The 14,301-nt window shown below is 45.6% G+C and overlaps 1 long non-coding RNA gene and 1 other non-coding gene across 2 annotated transcripts; both read right to left on the bottom strand.

Annotated features, from left to right (window-relative positions):
* Positions 1-10,994: 10,994 nt before the first annotated feature.
* LOC116657260 lies at positions 10,995-12,991 on the bottom strand. The gene is made up of 3 exons (XR_004312334.1): positions 12,563-12,991; positions 11,983-12,242; positions 10,995-11,138 (listed from the first exon to the last, which is right to left on the bottom strand). It is a non-coding gene; the product is annotated as an uncharacterized LOC116657260 (long non-coding RNA).
* Positions 12,992-14,060: 1,069 nt separating this feature from the next.
* Positions 14,061-14,251, bottom strand: LOC116657323. Its single transcript, XR_004312446.1, has one exon. It is a non-coding gene; the product is annotated as a U2 spliceosomal RNA (small nuclear RNA).
* Between the last annotated feature and the right edge of the window lie 50 nt (positions 14,252-14,301).

The raw sequence follows: 14,301 nt of genomic DNA, 5'->3' as shown, positions 1-14,301 counted from the left end.
GGGGGAGAGTGACAACTTTCCCTGTTGGACTGTGTCTCCCACTTTTGCTTTAAGGCCTAGGGGGTGGGCTGTAAATGGGAATGGGAGGTCCTGGACATGGACTCCAAAGGACTTTGGTTGATGTCCTGGATGGCCAGGAGTTTAGCAAACAGGGCGACCCTGAAAGAACCCCCTCTCCCCATAGATCTCAGCATATATGATGAAGCTCAACTCAGGGGAGGGAGAAAACAGAGGTTCTTGGATCCAAGTGGCTTGTCCAAGGCCTTCCTCAAAAAGGCTTCATCACACTGTTGTTGGTGCAGGGCTTCTGACCCCAGAGGAGGTGCCCTGTGCTCCCACCTACAGCTCCTAAACTCAGGGGCCCTTTTGGAACATCTGTCAAAAAGAGCACAGAGTAAGTATCCTACAAATACTCCGTAAACGATGCCCTTTATGGAACCCGAAGCTGTTGTAACAATTATTATCATGGAGTGAATTTATTCGTCTCAAATGGAGTATAGAGAAAACTCCCCCTGATAGTTGGATGCAAGTTCCTGTCATTTTTCCAAGAAAATTCTCCCAGGAACGTAGTTCATGGAATCTCTCCCTGACGATGCTGTTTTCCTCCATCTGTTTACTGGCGAAGCCCTCCAGTGCCGTATTATCCCCAAGAGGCCTTACAGTGCGTAATATCAACCTCTTACTCCCTTTAAAAAGGCAAACAGTCTTGGTCGTTTGCTTGCGCTGTGGTGTTTGGGATGCTTTATCATCTTTACTAGGCACTGTGAGAAGTTCAGAAAAAGATGAGATTTCTGGTCCTGGCAAAATGGAAGATCAGAAATGCTAATACCCTCCTATTATGAAACAACTAAAAAGTGCCAGATACAAATGTTTACATAAGGAACACAGTTTTAGATGTGTGGATGACCTTGTAAGAAAACGCAGGAAGTTGTCCGAGGCCAGGGACAGGGTGCGAACGGGAATGAGGGCAAGGATGTGAGCACCGACACTGCTGGCCGTGTGGAGGCCCCTGCAGCCACAGACACAGAGGGAGACAAGCCGTCAGTCCTGGGGAGAGTGGGAGGGGGGTCTTCACCCCATACGAAGCTATGATTCACAAAGGGCCACACTTTTTGTGAACCAGGAAAAACCCTCCTTGCAAAGGAAAAATGCAAGGAAATGTCTCTGTCTCAGCCTTGTCTTGATTCTGAGTAAGGTGAGTGGAAAGTATCCTCTGTGAATCTGTGCACCCAGGCTGGCCCTTGGGTGGGGTTGGTGCCTAAATGCCTTTTCTTGGAAGATGTGAAGTAAACAAGCCGAGAATTTTAAATTAACATGGGCCCCAGATGGTCAAGCCCCCCAACACCTGGAAAGAGCAAATGGAGATCATCTCTAGACTCAAAGAATTCTCCCTGATGGAATTCCAATGATCATGGGCTCACACACACACACACACACACACACACACACACACACAAATTATAAAACATACAAGGAAACAAGGCAACTTGAGAAAGTCAGGAAAAACTCTTTCTCTGTTTCTCTGTAATGTTGGTGCTCACAGTACCTCACTTCTGGCCACCAAATGTGTGAGGTTTTCCCTCATACTAAGCAATTCTTCGACACCAAATGGCTGTTCTACAATTTAACTCCACTCTAACCCTATCTACTTGGAGGGAGCCTCAGATCCCACAGGTTAAGGGCTCAGTCCCACAAGACTGGCCCCACTTCAGATGCCAATCACAAGTCCAAATTGTCCCCTGTGCTTCTGACAGATTGACTGTAAACTGGAGGTTCCCACAATCACCTCCTTGGTTTCAGTAATTCATTAAAGTGGCTCACAGAACTCAGGAAGACATGTTTACTTACTAGATTACTGGTTTACTATCAAACGATACAACTCAGAAACAGACAGATGGCAGGCACACATAGGGCCAGGAAGGCATGATGGATTAAACCATTGGCCACTGGTGATTAATTCACCCCCCCTCCCCAGGTTGGAGGTAGGGAGGGGAGAGCGAAGGAGTATATCTGAAAGTTCCAAAGTTTTGGTCATATAGTTGGCTCCTCTGGCAACCAGCCCCCATTTTTAGGGGCTTTCTAAGTCATTTTACCATCAACAAGTGAAAATGCAACCTACTGAATGGGAGAAAATATTTGCAAATTATATGATAAGGGATTAATATCCCTCATACATAAACAGTTCGCACAATTCAACATCCAAAACCAAACAACCCGATTTAAAAATGAGCAGAAGTACTGAATAGACATTTTTCTGAAGAGGGAATGCAGAAGGACATTGCTAATCATCAGGGAAATGCAAATTAAAACCACAATGAGATGTCACCCCACACCTGTCAGAATGGCTGTCATCAAAAAGAACACAACAAATGTTGGCTTGAATGCAGAGAAAATGGAACCTTGGTACCCTGTTGGTGGGAATGTAAACTGGTACAGCCACTGCAGAGAACAGTATGGAGGTTTCTCAAAAAACTAAAAATAGAACTGCCATATGACCCAGCAATCCTATTCCTGGGTCTATATCTGGAAAAAAAAAAAAAACAAAAACACTAATTTGAAAAGATAGATGCACTCCAATGCTCATAGCAGCATTATTTACAGTCGGCAAGAACAGAAGCAACCTAAGTGTCCATCAACAGATGACTGGATAAAGAAGATGTGGTATATTTATGCAATGGAATATTAGCCATAAAAAAGAATAAAATTTTGCCATTTGCAGCCACATGGATTGACTTGGAGGGCACTATGCTAAGAGAAATAAGTCAAACAGAGAAAGACAAATACTGTAAGCTATCACTTATATGTGGAATCTAAAAAAATACAACAAACTAGTGAATATAATGAAAAAAGCAGACTCACAGTTCTAGAGAACTAACTAGTGGTCACCAGCAGTGGGGGGAGTGGCAATACAGGGGTGGGGGAGTTGGAGGTACAGACTATTGGGTGTAAGACAGGCTACGAGGATGTATTGTACAACATGGGAAATAGAGCCAGTATTTTGTAATAACTGTAAATGGAGTGTAACCTTAAATACATATATAAAAAAGTCATTTCATTAACATGAACTCAGGTGTGGCTGAAAGGGACTTGTTAATGAACAACAAAAGACACCTACAAGCTAGTTCTTATCACTTAGGAGATTCCAAGGATTGTAGGAACTCTGCCAGGAAGGGATAAAGGCCAAATATATTTCTTATAAATCACAATATCATAACAATATACATGAGAAACGGATGCAGTAAAGCATCAGCGATCAGGACTATCAGATACAGAATATAAAATAAATATTCCTACTCTTTTCAAAGAAATAAAAGAAGGCATCCAAAACATGAACAAGGAGGAAGAGAGTGAAAATGACCACAAAGGACAGAAAAAGGACCACCCTGTACTATTGGAAATGAAAAGCATAACAATGGAAATGAAAAACCAGTGGGAAGTAATAATGAAAGTTTAAAACTCAGCGTAAGTGTTCAATAGCTGATTTGGGATAGTTGAGGCAAGAATTAGTGACTTAGGAAAAAAACATGAATTAATCAGAGACTCTGGTACAGAGAGAAGCTGTGTAGAGTGTAAAGTTATCCACGTTCTAATTTGAGTTCTAATTTGATTGAGAGAATGGGGGGAGGTAATGGTCAAAGAACTAACTGATGAAAACTTTCTAGGGTAGATGAAAGACACGTATTTTCAGAGTCAAGAATCCCCTCAAATTCCTTACCTGTAAATGGGGACACGAATCTCTACTTTGCTGAATTATGGGGGTTAAATAAGATGAGAGATATGAAAATAGTATACGATCATCAGACTGTAACCATTTCAGCTCAGTTCTGTTCACCAAACAATTATTGAACACATTCCGTTACAGCGAACACATACAACACTTGCTAAGTAACACGGCCTTCTAAGCTCCAAGTGTGGTTGGCCCTTGGACCAGCACCCCTGTGGCATAATCCAGGAGTCTGTAGGAGAGGCAGTGTCTCAGGACCCGCCCCAGACCCGCTGAATCAGAAGCCACATTGTCACAAGACTCCCAGATAACCTGTCTACACATTACTGTGTGAGGAACAGTGATCTAAGCACATGAATGAATTCATTTAATCCTTAAAACAACTCTTCGATTCAGATCCTGACTCCAGAGCCATCACCCAGTCTTGGAGTCCTGATACCCATACAAGGCCTGGCCTGAGGTGTGGGCCCTGAATAAATACACATTTGGCTCCTTTTCCCGTCTGGAAGTTGGCGAGAGGGCTGCCAAGGACAATACAATATCTAGGGAGGGTCCATAGGGTTTAAGGGGAGTTGAACCCCTGAGTCCTAGGGCTTCATCTCATTCAAGTTCACAGTGGAATGGAACAAGAACATGGAGTTCCTTACCCTGAAGCCCTGCAACCACTTCTCGTCTTGGTCCATTCATTCAGTTCCTGCAAAGGAAGAATTAAGAGTCAGAATAAAAAAAATCACCAAGGCTTGGTGACCCAGTCTTTCCTTTTGGTAGGCAGGTGTGTTCATGTTTGTAAAAGTGGTCATGGGAACCGTGGATGGGGGTACAGCCTCGAGAGTCAACAGCCTGGGAAGAGCTGGAGTCCTCTGTAAGCTGGTGGATGGATTGCTCTGCCTGTGTCTCAGAAAGCCCGTGCTCCACTTCTGGGTGCCTCAGCGTTCGCCCAGAGGGAATCATTAATCAGCCCGATCACCTTAATTAAAGCTCTCCAATATTTCACCGGAGATTAATATTTATTTGCAAAGAGCTGAAGTTTCAACCGTTAGGTGCAATGAGCTCAAACTCTGAGTTACAGACGCTCGAAATTCCATCAGCACCTCCAGGGCAGAGGCATGCATGGGATGACTTTGAAGGTCTTATGGGGCACTTCCTGTGCGTGGAATAATTATTCCTACTGGCCATCATCACTACCACTAACATTGTACTATAAATGATGGCAACTACTGTTGCTGGGCACCAGGCCCCGGGCGAAGTTCTTTTTGGGCATTACCTCACTGAATCTTCACAACCGTGCAGTGAGGTAAGACTTATCATGCCTATTTCACAGATGAAATGGTTGAAATTTCAAAAGGTTAAGCAACATGCCCAGCAGCAGAGCTGGTGAATATCAGAGCTCGGATTTGAATACAGTTTGAGTCCAAATCTTTAAGCAAGATGCCAGGGTTTCATTATGGTTCTCTTTATGTTTGGGACCCTGTGACTTTCCCATAAGGGACTTTCCCAATCCTTTAATTGGTAAAGGACTGTATCTGTGAGGATGTTTCCTGCAGCAGATACCCGAGTACATGTCTCTATCTGCCTTAAGTGATCAGGAAATATGTCACCTCATACTGGTGGACAACAGTACAGAGGAAGTGGGTATCAGAGAGGGTGGTGGGGATGACCACGGGCGCTCTGGCACTGGGTCTCTGTGATAACTCTGGCTAGATCTTCTTCTGCATGGGCGTCATCCTCAGATGAGCTCCCCTCAGATGAGCCAGTCTGGGACCTGGTGTGCTGTGCCACAGCCAGGGAAAATGATCTGGGAGCTGCTATTCTGTCTTAACGTGGAAATTCTTTTTTTAAAAAAGTCTTTAATTTTATTTAAAAATTAAAAAAAATATTTTGGGGGGTGGTAATTAGATTTATTTATTTATTTCAGTGGAGGTACTGGGGATTGAACCCAGGACCTCACACATGCTAAGCATGCACTCTACCCCTGAGCTATACCATCATCCTTATGGTTTTAACTTGAAATGGAACCATGGGTGGACTCTTGGCACTGTAGCAGTGGGTGAGTTATAGTCAGAAAAATATCCTTATGATGTTCTTCATTCCAGAAATGTTTCTGAATGGCTGAAACAAACTCAGTAGTCTTGTCGTAAGAACACTGCACTAGGGTTCAGAAGAATAAACAAAATTACACCTGTAAAGGATCCAGCCAGAGCCTGGCGTGTAGTAGGTACTGAATAAAAATGGTAGTCGCCATCATTACTTCCACACTGTCTGTTTATCAATGATCTTTGGCAGGGCACTTAATGCCCTTCAGCTTCAATTTTTGAATCAAGGAGTTTGATTGCTCTTACCTATGAAATAGAAAACAGTACCACCCCACCTCATCTTCCCATCCTCGGCTCAGATGAGTAAAGGCAGTGGATGTGCTTTGTAGAGTCATGTATTCTTCAAATGTGTGGTAGTGGCGGAAGGCTTTGGTGGTGCCTTGCTTTGAGGAATGAATTAATATTTTCAATAAATGTTAACTGAATATCCCCTACCGTAGAACGCTGTACTGGAAGTCAGTGTTTAGTAAGCTCTCTTCTTGGCCTCAAGGAGCTCACAGTCTATGGATGCTGAGAAGTAACCAAGGAAATACAATAAATGTTACTGTATATGCTGGTCCAGGGCTCTCTGAGACCCCAGAGGAGGGCAGCAAACTCAGCGTGAGTGGCACCAAGAGAGGTATCCCCTGGACATGACACTTGAGCTGAGTCTGACAGGGAAAGGGGGAGGTGGTTAGAGGCAGTGTGGACAGTCAGGGAGAAGACGGGGAGTAGCACAGAACTGGACCCCGTCCAGCCTGGCTAGAGCGTGACCCTGGGGGCACTGAGAGGGCAGGAGAGATGGGTGAGGGCAGATCCCATGGGTGCCACCTAAGGATTTGGAATTTGTTCAAACAGCAAGCCCTCTGCGGTGGCATGGACACCAACAATCGCTTTAGCTGCTTTGTGGAAAATGAATGGAAGAGGGAGAGACTGGAGCCCTGAGACCAAGCAGCAGGCTGTGCAGTAATTCAGGAAGAGGAAGGGGAAAAGAAACGGATATGTTTGGGTTAGATTTAGAAAATCAAATCAATAAGGCTTAATAGAGAGGTGACATAGAGGGTGAGGGTCTCTGCTTGTGTGAGTGGCTGAGGCCAGAGAGATGGGGAAGAACCAACTAAAGGATGCTGTCCACTTAACAGGAGTCCAATGGATTCAGATGCCACTCAGGAAAACCTCCCAACGATGGCTTTCATGAAAATCTGGATTTGAGGCTAGAGCATCAGTGTGGCTCTGAATTTCTGTGTCCTTGGTGAAGATGGCTTGGCAAACAGGACAAAGCAGAGGCTCACACGTGTGCCAAGTGGACGAGTCCATAGATCCTGGTAATTGGTATTCTGTTAACCAAGACGGGCAGCAGGAGGGCTGTCTGTGTTTTGTGGCATTTGCTTGGGGAGACTCAGAGTGATTTGAATGTCTTTGCTGCTTGCCGATGTGGCCACGTGGTAATGCATTCCTTTGTCTTGTCCAACTATTAATAAATATATTTTGCATAGAGCTGTGAGCGCCTTTCTGGGAGGTCTAAGGGCTTTGAACAGGTTCTGGCCGAGGAAGAACTGATCTCTGCGGGGGAGGAAGAGGTATCTCTGTGTCACACACCAAGTCCCTCAGCTGAGAATTTCAGAGCTGCTGACAGTGAGAAAGGAGACGACTCTCACAGCTTTTCCAGAGGTGATGGCATCTCCTGAGATGGCTCAGCTGCCGTACTGGGACTGGAAGCCAGCACCTCTGACCCCCACCTGAGCAGAGACTGGAAAGACCAAATTGCATCTACCTGAAGTGGAGCTGGGCTTAACCAGAAGGAACTTGGTTTCCTTCCACCTTCCAGGCTGCTTGCTACTTCTGATTTTGGACAAAGGGGTCCGGGGTGCAGAAGTAGAAAGAAATGAAGAGGGTGTGGTGGGTACAAGTGCCAGGGTAGATGTGAGCTTCTGCTCACCTTTAATGTTCCAAACGGCCCAGGGAGGGAGACATTCTCATTCCATTTAGAGACGAGGAGTTGGAAGCCAAGAGATGCTAAGACCTTGCCTAAGACCATTCAGTGAGTCCCAGAGCTGGGATCTCCCCGCAGGGCTGTCTGATTTTAAAGCACAGGCTCCTCTCATCAGATGCAGAGGAGAGAGAAGAGCCCCAGGAAACGAGGGTGGCACTTAGGATTCCTTGCGCAAAATGGATACAGTGCCACAAATCACCACCCCATCTCCAAGGAATCAGCAAGGGTCAAACTGCTGAACTAATGGAAACCATGAAAACGAACGACAGAGTTGGGTCCAAAACAGCCTCGAAGGACTAACAAAAGGTCAAATCCAACAAGACGATATGGAATGAATGTTATATATTAGCCAGATGCTTGAAAGTAATGTGGACTAGACCCGCCCAGGCATTTTATAGGCGCTTTTCACATAGGATCTCGTTTAATAAGCACAGTGACCCAACAAAGCAGGCACTGTTACCCAACTGACAGACAAGAACACAGGTGTAGAGAGGTTAAGTAACCGGCCAAGGTCACGCCGCCAAGTAAATGGTGGATCCAGATCTGACCCAGAACCAGGCAGTCTGATCTGAAAGCCCATCCTCTTGACCACCATGCACTGTTAGCTTCCAACAGCAGCCAGCTCAAAACCTGCTTGTGTGGAACATGAGATGGGCTCCCATTACCATCAGCGAGGAAATAGGATGCTCACCATTGCTGCTGTTATTGAACAACTTAAAGCACAGAGTAAACAGAGCAAGGGACTAAGCTAATCATTCTTCACAGATGATATTATTACCACCGACCCCCACCACGACGAGATTCAGCTGACAAACCACTGACAATAATATAAGATTACAGTACAAGGGTCATATTTTAAATCAGTGGAATCAGTGATTTTTCTATGTCAGCAACACTTACAAATTTTACTTAAAAAAATCTCATTCAAAATAGAAATACCAATATAAAGCTCTTAGGGATAAACTCAACAAGAAATATACAGAAACAGTATATAAACAGATGATAAAACTTTTACCCAGAGACATAAAAGAAAACATGAATAGTTTAAGAGACATACCTGCCCAAGAGAGGGGAGACTCAATAATTATGGGTGTCAGTAATTCCCATGTTAATCTCTGATGCGTTGTTAACAAGACAATTGTTAACTCTATGTCAGTATGTTTTTTTAAATCGAGATAATACTGATCTACGGGGTGACAGTAATTCCCAAATTAATGGTTTTGTACATTTCTTTTAACTGTATTTTTAATATAGGTCTTTTAATTGAGGTAATACAGGTTCCTGGTTAAAAAAATCAAATTGTACAAGAAGGTTTATAAAGGTTTAGACACTGTTTCCTGCTTTATCCTTCCCACCCTGAGCCCCACTCTTCAGAGACAGCCCTTATTAACATGTTTAGCTATTTCTTCTGAAAGTTACCTCCATATTTTAAAGTCGAGACTGATCAATTTTGGAAATTAATCATTGACCTCCTGCTATGACAGATGGAGACTTACTTCCCTCCCACCACCTCTCCATCTCTCCCCAGTGGCCCAATATAATAATACCACTCTTTATTTTTCCTACGGGTTACATTTGTCACTTTTGGAGATTGGCGTACACTGTTTCTTGTTAGGTCAATAATAAGTGTCTTCTGCCTCCTCATTTGTTAAGATGGAGGTGTTAACATCCCTACAGACCTCCTACCCCTTTCCACTCCAGTATCTGTACTTAACATGTCTGCATTGGCAAGGTGGGAGGATGTTTCCGTTGTATTCTTTGGTCCTGAAGTCATCTTGCTTGACTCTAGGTAAATTTTAAAAGTGGAAAATCATTAAACAGTGATTGCATTATCGTGACTGTGGAAACACTATTTCACTGCAGAGCCAACTAGTGTGCTGTAATGGCAGTGCCTTCCTTGAACAGGCTGCTTTTATTTTTCCTGGAGTTAAAAAGATCTTTCCTTTTGTTTTTAAACTGTCTTCCTTTAGTCCAAATTCTATAAGGTTTAAGACCTCTCAAATCTCTCCCCCAGATTCCAGCCTTCCAGCCTCTGTCCCTGTTTGAGCTGACTGCCCGTCTCTCCAAGACTTCCCCTCACCCTCTGCTGACTCTACTGTTTCGTGGGGGCCGTGTCTGTTCCCTTATTTGGGGGGGGGGGCTCACATCCTAGTGAATTCTTAAGAAAGAACGGATGGGGGGGGTAATTTTTCTCACTTCCACATGACTAAAAATGACTCAATTCTATTCTAATTCCTAATGGCTTTAACTCTCATTGATAATCATTGTCCTAATCACTCCATTCGGGACTGCAGACTGGTAGATTTTTCAGTTTTTTCACTCCTTCTATATCTTTTGGCTTCTTCTGTAAAGAAGATTTTTTTTTTTAAATCATCGACTAGATGCAAAATGCCACTCCTAAAAAGCAGAGAATTGCTTAATTTGTCTTTTAACAATTTGCAGGGTAAGGAGCTGGTGAAAGCGTCACAGGTGAGGTTTTGTTGTTGTTGTTATTTTTGTTTTTAAATGTCAGGTGACTGTATCTGTGAAACCGAAAGCGAAAAAACACCGGGCTGCCCTTCCATGGGGTTGATGTGTAAGCAACCCACTGTGATTTCTGGATTTCTTGTCTGAGAAGGACAGGAAGAGTCCTGTCCCAAATGGATTCAAATCCCAAGCCATTGCTTCAGGACAGGTAGAGAAGGAGGACAGATCTGATGTCCTGGGAAAGCTTCCCGGCCTCTCCAGTGGTATCACACAAAGAATACCCTCGGCACCTGCTCAACCCACTGTAATTCTGGCATTTTAAAATTTCATGCTCCAGATGTTTTCAGAATAATTGCTGTGCCCAGTGAAGCTGTGTCCGCCTTAGCAAAGGTGGCTTCCTCCCTGTCCTCGAGTAGGGGCTTGTATAAAGGGAAAAAGATCCCTAATGACTCTCCAGTCCTATTTGGTTAATCTGTTGTGTTGCAGTGAATACCCCTGGGTTTGGAGTTCGTCGGAGCTTTGCAGTAAAAAGAGAAAAGAAGGACATTAAAGTGTTTCGTAATCCTCTTGTCTCTTTGAGCAAAGATGGTAATTTCTGGTTCAGAGGAACTCTAGCATAGACAATCTGCCTTATTTCGTTTGTCCTAGGGGAAAAAATACAGCTAGCACCCAAGTGGCCTCCTTTCCTGGTGTGTGTGTCTATGTGAACACATTCACCTACCTCTCCTTGGCCGTAGAGTTCATTTCTTTCCCAACACAGATGTGGGCTTTCTGCTGCTGTCTGGACCCTGTGCTGGACCCGGGAGATGTGGAGATGGGATACAGATGGTGTGGCCATAATCCAGGGATGGACAGTCATTTCCTCATGCTCCCAGGAGAGTTTCTGTGGGCAAGACACAACTGCTCACAGAGGGTTCCCTTATCAGGAAAATGACAGGGCGGGACTTGGCAGAAGTCCCGTGTCACAGCTTGGGTACCGATTAGGCAGTCAATAAGCATCACCTCCACACCCACCCCACCCCCCAACAAAGGCAGTCCCTCAAATCTCCTCTAGTTCTATGCTTGGAGTGTAAGATGGTGGTGGGGGGACAAGGGGAGTGGCTCCTATCGAAGCAGACGGGAAAGCTCAGGACTTATGAGCAATGCTGCTCATAAAATGGGAAGAACTTTGGAGATGACTCCTCACCCAGAAGGCTATCTTGGGGAATGAGGTCACCAGAAAGGTGGAGCTCATGCCTCTCATGATTCCCATTTGCTCTGCCATTTTTTTCTTCCAAAATGAAACTAAATTTACGCATTTTTTCCCTAGTACTTGATTATTAAAAAAAAAAAGTCAAACACGATAGAGAAAGGCCAAGTCCTCCTATCTCATGGAGAGAACTACTATTAATAGCTGGATCTATAGTCATTCTGCCCTAAAAAAATGAGTATTATAGAAATGTGAATAACTTAAACTTTATTACATAAATATAATCTCTGATTCTGTTCTCTTTTGGAACATACAAATTTATGTATTCCCCTGGGGCCGTGTAACCCTGTATCACCAGCATCTTCCCAGGTCTGCCTATGATTTACGTGGAATTCTATTGTCTGGATTTCTGGACCCCTCTCTTCCTCCTGGCTGGCCTAAGGACCTGGCATCGCATACCTGCAACTCCTTGCTGAGTTCTTACCGACTTCCCATCCTAACAAGCTTCCCCAAGAAGGAGGGTTGGGGACAAGCTTACATGGGTTTTAGTAAATGTTTTCCTCTCCGTAAGTACATATCATGGTGATGTTTTGAAAGAGGCTGTGTCCCAAAGCAGGAGGGCCCCAGCAGCACCAGGACCCTGACTTGCGTTTTGGGAGCCCCAGTGTTGATGAAGTATTTCCTCCATTGTTCTCTTCCAGAGAAGGTTATGTTTGCAAAGCTTTAACCCGGGTCTCTGCTCTTCTGCTCTGGCCTCATTTTCTTTCCTTCCTCGTTGCATTTTTGATTGGAGTATCACTGAGACACAGGAAAGTGCACACATCTGTATTTACAATATCACTTAAGTGATACTGGAACCATCCGTACATCCACCACCCAGATCAAGGTGCTGGACATTCCAGCACCCAACCCCCACCCCCAACCCCGTGCTTCCCCTTCCTGGCCTCCTTTTTTACTGCCCACTTTGTAGAAGCCTTTCTGGCTGCCTGTGGGGCCAACAGTACCAGAAAGTGCCTGGCCGGGCCACTGCATTTCCTACCCTAGATGTCACTGCTTCCCCCCATCCCCCCGCCAGGACCTTTCCCAATGAAGTCACCAGCCTCTTTTCCTTTAGTTACCTTGGTTCTTCCCACGTCTGCCTGCACCCGCACTTCGGCTGGGACCCAGATCCAGACCAGAGCTCAGGGCAGCAACCCCGTGTAGCACCGACACAATCCAGAAAGGGTTAAACTCAGGCGAGCACCAGCTCCACTCAGTTAATCCGGGATTCTCGGCACTGATCTCCGCGCCTGTCATTTGCATTTCTCTCCTTTGTGAGGGCTTTTCTTCCTTCCCGTCCGCGGGCCCGGGCGCCGGCATTAGCATACGGCGCCTGGCGCGCCGGCTGCAGGGCCCCCGCTGTGCGCCAGCCTGCGCAATCTGCAGGCGCCATCAATTTTTCAGCACTTTTCTCATTTCTCATTACAGTCAGGCCCATGCGGCTCCCACTCAACACCCTCCTCGGCCGTCCTGCCCGCGAGCTGTTGAGCCAGGGGCTGTCAGGTCCCTCCCCGACCCAACCTGGCATGCCCTCGCTTGTCGAGGCTCCCACCATAATTAATCACAGTATTAATCCTGGCCAAGTCTGTCTTCCTGAATAATTATGTCGACACGCTCTGGTGCCTGGGCCCGAGAGAAATCTGAGCAACCTTGAGCACCAGGCGGTATTCCTGCCACCAGGACGGCCACGAGGACCCGGGCTCCTCGCCTACCGCCCAGCCGCACACTCACGTGCACGCACGCACGGACGTGCGCACACGCACAGACGTGCACGCGGGTCGGCTCCGCGCACACGGCACAACGCCGGAGGCCGTCGTGGGGAGCGAAGTGGTGGGCCTCACTGGAAACAGCATTTCTTTACAAACGAGGAAGTGTGGCCGTGCCATGAAGTTATCTTTAGGTACCGAAGTGGGTGGTTGTCATAGCGATATGTGCATTATTAAGAGTGTTCACCCCGGCAGCTAATCTTATAATGAAGCTGGCTCATTATCCCCATCAGGTTGAGGCAAAGTTGGCTTTTCTCTCGTTTTTGCTGTGGGCCTGGGGTCCAGTGGGGCCCCCAGCTCTGGGTGCAAGCTGGTTCAGGACTCCCAGCATGCGTATTTTATTTGGTTACCCCGTCCTTCTTCCCTGCTCTTCTAGGGGACAGAGTTCCTGGGGCCTTTGCCTACGATATGTACCGTAGCCGGCACCTGCTACAGTTTGTGACGCACTTAAGAGCGCCTCAGAACTGTGTTGGCCTGGGCAACTGGAGTCTCTGAATTAAAATTCCAGGTTGGCCTACAAACAGTGGTTCCTCTGCTTTTCTTCTATACCTGTTTCTCTTGCCTGGAAACCTATCTCAAGGACCAAATAATGCCTTTTGCAGCATGACCACCATTAAATGGGGACTTATTTATTTCCCAGTGGGCGTTGCAATTCTCTGAGTCCCCAAGATTCATTAGAAGTCCACTATTGCCGCAAGTTTAGGTGCCTGGAGACTCCTCCACTTTATGACCAGATGTCGGTTAATTTTAAATCTCTTTGGAGATTGTTTGCCGTTGCTTTTTTTGTCTGTCTCTGGTTGGGTTTGTTTGTTTGTTTTTCACCGTTTCTGAAAGTACTGCAATACCAGGTCGTTGCGTGGAGTGGACGGAGCAAGCTCCTATTCCAACTCCCTGCTCCAAAAATCCACTTAGTATGTTGTCCTCGGATAGAGGACGTATCAGATGTTAAACTGATAAGAGCAGATACTACACTTGATCTTAGCCAAAAGGCCGAGAAGCGACCTGCTTGGGTTTTTTTTGTAGATTGCTACAAAGGTCTATTGGGTTCAAGT

This window comes from Camelus ferus, chromosome 17 (genome assembly GCF_009834535.1).
Source record: "Camelus ferus isolate YT-003-E chromosome 17, BCGSAC_Cfer_1.0, whole genome shotgun sequence".
In the NCBI taxonomy this organism is placed as follows: Eukaryota; Metazoa; Chordata; class Mammalia; order Artiodactyla; family Camelidae; genus Camelus; species Camelus ferus.
The sequence above is the reverse complement of the archived record's forward strand: the minus strand, read 5'-3'. Positions and strand labels throughout refer to the sequence as shown.